The 7981-nt window shown below is 37.4% G+C and overlaps 1 protein-coding gene across 3 annotated transcripts in view; it reads left to right on the top strand.

The window, feature by feature from the left end:
- The first annotated feature begins 369 nt into the window (after window positions 1-369).
- The window catches only part of LOC131681684 (angiopoietin-2), a 462968-nt gene continuing 455356 nt past the window's right edge, over window positions 370-7981 (top strand). Inside the window, exon 1 of one of the 3 annotated variants that reach the window (XM_058962637.1) lies at window positions 370-603. The gene's annotated coding sequence lies outside the window, so the exon portion shown is untranslated. Of the gene's footprint in view, window positions 604-1063; window positions 1212-7981 lie in introns of those variants that run through there. The other 2 variants (XM_058962639.1, XM_058962638.1) reach the window with 2 other exon arrangements.

The following is a 7981-nucleotide window of genomic DNA, read 5'->3' as shown; positions in this document are numbered from 1 at the left end:
TTTTTTAGAACCCATGATAAAAGGTGGAATTCATGCAAAAAAACCGCTTACAATTCAAGCTCGACAGTCAAGAGATACATTCAGATCTATTTGCAGTGGATTTTGTAGGCATCAAAACGCATCGGAGAGCACCCCTAATCAAAACTGCTGCCTAGCATCAGCCCAGCTGGCAAGCAGTGCGCCAGTGGCTAGCCGTCTCGTGAAAATACCGCACTTCTCTCGCATCACCAGCCAACGCCAACGTTCGGTTGGAGCCGGGCCGTTTCGCGTATAGCCCCCTTTCGCACTGATCGATTGATCGCGCACGCTAGCCGCTTGCGCTCTCTCGGCTGTGGCGGTGATCTGTGGGACTCGGTGCATAGTCTGGTTATGCTGGGCCGCGCAGAAATTATTTAACCGCGATACGAATCGGTTGTGTTTTTGGCGTTTTCGCGCTACTTTAAGCGTTTCTAGTAGTTTACAACTCCTTCATATCTGTGTGGAGGCCGGAAAAACTTCGCGTGTTCGCGCGTGCGGGTGAATTATCTTCAAACTTCTATTGTACTACTGGTTTCACGTTTGGTTTGTTGCATTCGGTGTAACCCATTGCGGTTTATTGGCGAGGTGTGTTGTTTTGTGATAAAAAATAGTGGCTTGGGAAACTAAATTTCACGCTTTTGGTATAATATTGCAAGTGAATTTTTAGTCGGGCTGAAAATAGTTTCTACTCTCTCTCTCTCTATCTCACTCTGTCCATTTTTGTATTTTATTCAAAAGTTGTTATGAGATTCATCTTTGGCTGAACGAAATTTTGTGCAACTTGGATTCTCGCATTTCCGTCCGTAGAAAGTGACAGGTTTGCAAACTTTCGGATGAACGACGTTTGTTTGACGTAAAAGTGTGGAAAAAGGCAGATAAATCATGGCTCGTTAGTGCTGTTGCAAACGACAACATTTACGGCTAGGAAGAAATGGTGAAGCGAAGCGAATATCGGAGAAACAAAACAGTTGACGCAAAATAACAGCTTGTACCCGATCATACCAGCATTGTACAAAGCTCGTGCCAATGAAAACGAAAAGTGGTTTCGATTAAGTGAAGTACATACAGTGTCAGTCAGTGTAGGGAGTGAAAAAGCGGCGTGACTTACAGCTAGGAGGACTTGCAACGCGGTCACTCTCAGGAGATAAATTATGCAACATGACCGCACTGTGCTGCCGCGGGGCATTTGTAAGGTAGATTTTATGCGGTAACCGCTTCAGAACGACGGTTAGGCCTAAATTCACCTTCATTGTGGACGGAACCACGACGATCAAGGTCTGCGCTATCCGGACTGAGACTGCTACAGCGGTGTTTCAGGTGTGCTTGGACGCTTTCGACACCACATTTTCCGTTTTCAATAAAATAGTGATACTTTTCAAAGTGGTGCATGTTGTGGCCGTTTCGCACGCAATATCCTCAAAGTTGACGTATCGTTTTTTTTTGCGGTGGTGATCGATATAAAGCGATTAGGTGTATACATAGACGGCTCGATAGGTTCGACGGTGATATTTATGGGTTGTCCGTCAATGTCAGGTTGGAAGTAACGCGTCTCCAACGAGGAAAGAACACAACCTGTGGCGGTGGTGTTCGAGCTGTGCCAGGTTGAATAGGTTGGTTAACTGGCTGGTTGAACACCGCAAGGCAGCGTCGGAGTCGAAGGTGGTAGAACAAGTTTTTTTTCTGCTTTTGGTCGGCCGTGTGTGAGTGCTGCGTGATTTGCTGTTGGTTGTTCGGCTCCAAGAACCCTGAAGTGTGTGACATTTAGTATCAGCAAAAAACCGCTTCGCGAGAAACTGAATGAAACTTTCTGGTTTGATACGCGGCGGAATAAGGTGCTCGCAGGTAGATAGGTACCTCAAAAACAACGAAATCTGTTATCGGTTTGGTAGATTTATGATACTGACTGTGCATTATTAGGTTATATTTCTGGAGCTGTATTCTGACTTCGGGCCATTAATGAGCAGGTGTTATTCATGGAATTATTATTGACGACGTAAAGCAAAATGACAAGCAACATGCATATATTGTTTTGGAAGAAGTTGAAACATGTCGTTTATCTTCTATGAACCACGGGTGAATAATTGGTTGAAGTAAATAATAAAAATGCAAAATAGAGAGAAATAGATACATGTTTTGATGCAAATATGTACCGACCATAGTTGGTATAGAATTAGACAAATAAGTATTAGGAATTGTACCTAAGCTTTGGATGCATCCACACTAGACGAAGTGCGATAGGCTATTCGAGAGCTATAAACGGTAAGGAAGTTGGAAAGGATGAAATCCCGACTGAACTTCCCAAAGTCTCGAAAATTACTGGCTATACGGTTACGGACTGATTGAAAAACCTCATAAGTGCTATCTACAAGAAGGGTAATAAACTTGAGTATAATAGCTGTCGAAGCGTAACGATCCTCAATATCGCCTAAAAGGTACTCTCCCATCTCCTATTTAGCAGACAGCGATGTTGCACACTGTTTTTAAACATGCAAATCCGCAGACGAAGAAATATTTTCTATTTTGTAAAGCTATCAGTTTTGTGATTATTCTATTCAAAAGATGAGAAGCAAGTTTTTATTTGCTTACTTATGTATAAAAATATTATTCGGCAAATATGTAGAAAATATGACAAGCATTACATATATGGATTATTCTATGACACACCCCAAAAATCATTTTTAAAAATAACTTTTTCGAGATTTTATAGATTTTGTAAAAGTATTGCGAACGCGTCGTGCAAAAAATCTTAATTTTGTATTTTTGTTATTTTGTTGCACTTTAAACAATCAGGACCCATAATGGCATTAATGGTATGTTTTTGAAGCTATTTAAGATTCGTGTCATAAATTGAAACTGACTTATTCTTATATTTTCATAATCCGGGAAACATTCTGTGATGTTAAACAGCTTTATAAGTGAAAAAAATTGAACTTATCGCTGATCGTTCAGACCAGAGTTGTGTAATCGTTTTTAGACAAGAGCCAGCATGAAATAAATTACACTAGTTTACAAATTTTGGGGTGATTGCATGAAGTTAGTTTTTCTAAGTCAATTTTGGGTCGCTGAATACGAAAATCACATCCATTTTCTTTTTCAAAGTATCGTTTCTGAGATTTTTTGAAAAACGTGTTTTTGAGCACTTTCTACATTTATTAATCGATGTCTCAGGAACAAATCTTCCGATTAACACAATCTCACCATTCGAAAGGCCCATTTCAAAAATGTATAACATGGTTGGGTTAATTATTTACAATTCGGGGTTAAGAGCAACCAAAGCCAAAAAGAGTGATTTTTGGAGACATTACTCATTTTTAGTTGATGTTTCATAAAAAAAACAATTCAGCAAAAAAAATCTTTTAGGATCTTATGTGACAGACAAACTTCTAACAAAAATTTTAAGCTTAAGATCACGAAAATGTGATAAAAACTGTTGATGTTATTAAGCACCGAGACAAAATTGTTTTTCACATATCTCTTTTGGTCTTAAATAACATTACACTAGTTTACAAGAAAAATGAAGTTGTGAGGAAAAGTGTTTTCTAGATAAATTATGGGTCGCTGAACACGAAAATCATACTCAATTTCTCTTTCAAAGAAATTCGCGTCTTTCTTTTTTTTTTTTTTTTTTTTCAAAAAAACGTTTTTGCTTACTTTTTTTTGTTTTTGTTCTAATTTTTTATTACAAATAATTTTTTTTCATATTTTTAAAATCTAATCACGATAAACTAAGAAGAAAGGTGTTTTCTAAGTCAATTTTGGGTCGCTGAATCCGAAAACAAAGTTTATTTTTTCAAAGAGGCATTTACGAGATTTCTTTGAAAAAGGTATTTTTGGGCACTTTTTTAGTTATTTGTTAATATATCGTTCAAAAAGAATCCGATAGAAACACACAAATCACTGTTCAAAAGGTGTTGATGTGCCCTTTCCGTATAGTATGCGTAGAACAAATGTACATTTATCATTATTTCAAGCGACCAAAAAAAGTCTAATTTTCGACCATTTAAATAAAATTTGATTTTTTATAACAAATCATGAACAGAAGAAAATTCTTTTAGAATCTAATGTGATAGATGATCCTTTTACATAAATTTTAAGCCATTGGTCACAAAAATCGGATGAAAAATGCAGATGATATGAAGCACTGAGTGAAAATTGTAACTTTGTATTTTTCGCATAGTCATACTTTTGGCTTCTACACTTGATAGGGTGCGTCGGGTGCGAAAATTTGTCGTTGTCGTTAATTTGTTTTTCGGTGAAAATTTTAAATATCGGGAAAAATGATTTGTGGTAAAAGTAAACATATCTTTCGGTGACGACTGATGAAATTAGGAGTAAGCGGAGAAGGGCTCTTCGCTGCTGTAATAGTACAGTCCTAAGTGATGGTAGCGGAGTGAAATAATTTTGACCTTTATTACTGGTGAGCCCGTTCTAGTTATATCTTCTTTCTTTTTTTAGCGATTGTTCTTGAAATTATATTGTTCAATTATTTCATTAAAAACTTGGCGAGGGAATAGAGGCCACTAGTAGGTTGATAACACTTTTGTTTTGGATCAAATCAGCCCAGATACCCTGTGGCATCCAGCGACTGGAACCAGGGATTGATCGATTGGATACCTGCTGTCATGACATGGGAGGTTTTCTAGACTTTCATTTTTGTTGTTGTTTATTGCCTTGGATGGCTCTAGCCATAGTGGTAATCAGAAACAGGGGTTTCATATCAGTGCTTCAGTGAGGTTTGCTGGTACTTTCCTGAATATGAAGCGGCGTTCGTGGGAGGAGTTTGTAGAGGAGAGGGGTGATACAAGTTAACAAAACAACGGACTGGTTTTGTTTGCAGACATGACCTTTCATTCAATGGAGCGTAACTAGATGCATTTTGAGTGATCCGCCAACAACCTGGGTCCATCCAGAATGTTTCCATTCCGGGAGCATACTTGATGGAATAGAGAGTTGAATATAATGGCTTCCGTTACCGATGATACTCTGTATACCTCTCGCTTGACCAAGACATTGGTACTACCACCTGCTAGGGTGAGAAATGGCGTACCTAGTGGCAATGAATCCGGTCGAGTTGTATCATCGACATCAGACTCCTTTAGTGAAAGTTGCCTACCGCAAACCCAGGGCAAGCATTTTGAAAATGAACACCATTGTCAAGTAATTGATTCTTTGCTTCACAGACAGCCATTGTGGTGCTTATAGCATGAAATTAGATGAAGTGTATCTGTTACATTTTGTTTTTTTTTTAGTCAAACGCAGATGATGAGGTTGAAGCGACTGGAGAATAGAAAATGAGATTATTCTATTTTTTAGTCGCTCTAGCCTCAATATTTGTGTTTGATTGAAAAGAAACAAAATGGACCGGCAGAGCGAATAAAGGCACTTTAACCTAGGCTTATTAGCCAGGGCAAGGAATAAATCCCTCTGCCTCATCCCCAAGAACCAAAGGAGTGACATTAACCTTCTTAGCCAAGTCACTCCCAACGATATATCCCAATCCCCTATAAACTGAAACGGTCGGTACGGTTGTCCTCGTTTCTTCCTCATTCAAGATTCAAAACGATTCGTTAGTTAAATTATTCTTTAAATGAATAAATTAATTGCCGTATAGTTTTAAAACACCTTTTAACCCAATTCTGCACAGCAGGCCTGGCCGTTTTAATATTTGCGACATATTACACATAATATGCTTCAAACATTAATGTTGACAAGAAAAACACTAAAGATTAACTGCGGTGTTTTCCAGGATGCTTTTCAATACTGGCTGTGTAAGGGTTAGAATAGAATAGAATAGAATATAAAAGATCTTCTACACTTGATAGTTATAAATTCGTCTATAATTATTGTTTGTGTTGGATACAGTCTTCTCTAGCTTGTATTCAGCAGTAGTCACCTGCCATGTCCCCGTCCCAGAAACCCTGATATCGCATTTCATTAACTGCTGGACCCTAATGGAATTTTACTTTTACAAAAAATACACACACTTTTTTCTCGTCGTGTTGCAACAAAGGGCTCTCAAATGAGTGAATCATTAAACGTTGCCACCCTGTATAGTGTTTGTTAAGTGCGGCATTTGAATTGTTTAGTTGTCGTACAACTAGGTGCTAAGTTTAAAATGTGCAAATATTTGTTGGAAAAGCAAAATTCGTAAAAGAGCTTTGGACTCCTAAGTCGGTATGCTTATCGTGTTTGGTGAAAGATTCCATCAGGACATTGCAGCAATTGAAAAAGCGATATGAGATCTTCTGGGACGAAGGCATGATGGGTGACTATTGCTGGATGAAAATTCGAGAAGACTCTATCCAACATAAACGAATGCATTGAAGGGGAAAAGTTTTTTTTACCGGAATTGTGATTGTGTGAACAGCACACAAGTATATAAATAGATAATAAAAAGATTTCTTTTTAATTCCATTAAGTGGTAGACATTTTGAACTATGCAGATACACATTTCGTCAACGTTTTGCTATTACAAAGCCTTGACAGTACAATCCCTTAGAGGATTTTTTGTCTTCCGCTTCAACAGACTTCGCTGGCGATTCTTAGTTTGCATAACATTATGTGGTTAGTCCTACGATCCCACTGAGACTCCTTCCCGATAGGGGCTCGAGTATTTGGCGACTGGCTTATGAGACCAGTGCTACACCCTCTGAATCGTCGCACCTGGGCTCTGCTAAAATTACAAAATTTTAATTTCGCTCAATGCTCCATAGCATCAACATTTTCCATTCGATGTTAGTGATATTAGGCTTAAAATTAACATAAACATATTATCTGCCATCTTAGATTCTAAAAGGTCCGAAAAAAAAATTGCTTCGCTGTAATAAAAATCAGTAACTTTTCAAAATGGTCAAAAATTCACTTTTTTTTAACTTGGGTCGCTTGCAAAACTAAAAAAATTTACATATGATCGACACATATTATATATTTTTGGAAAGGGCATCTCTGCACCTTTCAACCTGCACACCAAAAAATTCTGAATTTTATCGTTGACGTAATTGCAAACATGACACAATTTAACAAGCCGTAATTCACTAATTGACGAAAAATAACTGTGTTCCGTTTAATTTTACATGAAACATATATTTTAGATGCTCAATGACATAAAATTACACTTACTACCATTCAGAACAAACGCCATATGTAAAGTAAAATTGCGTACTTTACGAAATTCAATGTCATGTAAAATTGGAATCAAACGTAAAACTAAGTCATTTTTGATGCTCGTATATATTGTTATATTGATTGGATGATTTTCACACAAAATATTGACCAAAAACTAAAAAAAAAGTACTAAAAAACAAGTTTTTTGAGAGAATCTCAAAATCGCTTCTTTGAACAAAAAATGAATATTGTTTTCGTCTTCAGCGGCTCAAAATTAGCCTAGAAAATACTTTTTCTCGAAGCTTCCTTTTTCTTGTAAACTAGTGATAGACCTGGATTTTTCCTCAAACTTGATTTAATGAGTAATATAGTAAATAAAGCAATAGAAACTCCATACAATGTTATTCTGTACATCGCACAGTTGTACTATGTCCAAAAGACGGTTCAAATTATTGCTTGCTTTGGGACCATTCATACATTACGTAACGCTTTTGGGGGGAAGAGGGGTACAACCAATTGTAATTGTAATAATTTTTTTAAAAGAATTTGTTACGTAATAAGAAGTGTCATTAGAACAGGCTTAATACCTTACGGGCTTAACTTTTGTCTTCTGCTGATGAGGGTCGAGCTTAGGCATCATAACTACGAATCACTCATGGCATGTCTCCTGGCAAAGACAGACTTGTCCCTCTTTACCGTGAGAACCGACAAAAGAAAAGTCACGTAAGATCACCATTCAAAACCTGTCGACGATTAGCATTAATCAACGAGATTTTCTTTTTTAATTCATTTATTTGGCACGGCTCAAGCTTCACGGAGCCGTGGGTCTTTTATATATTTACATGATGCAAAGAATAAA

This window comes from Topomyia yanbarensis, chromosome 2 (assembly GCF_030247195.1).
Source record: "Topomyia yanbarensis strain Yona2022 chromosome 2, ASM3024719v1, whole genome shotgun sequence".
Taxonomy (NCBI): Eukaryota; Metazoa; Arthropoda; class Insecta; order Diptera; family Culicidae; genus Topomyia; species Topomyia yanbarensis.
The sequence above is the reverse complement of the archived record's forward strand: the minus strand, read 5'-3'. Positions and strand labels throughout refer to the sequence as shown.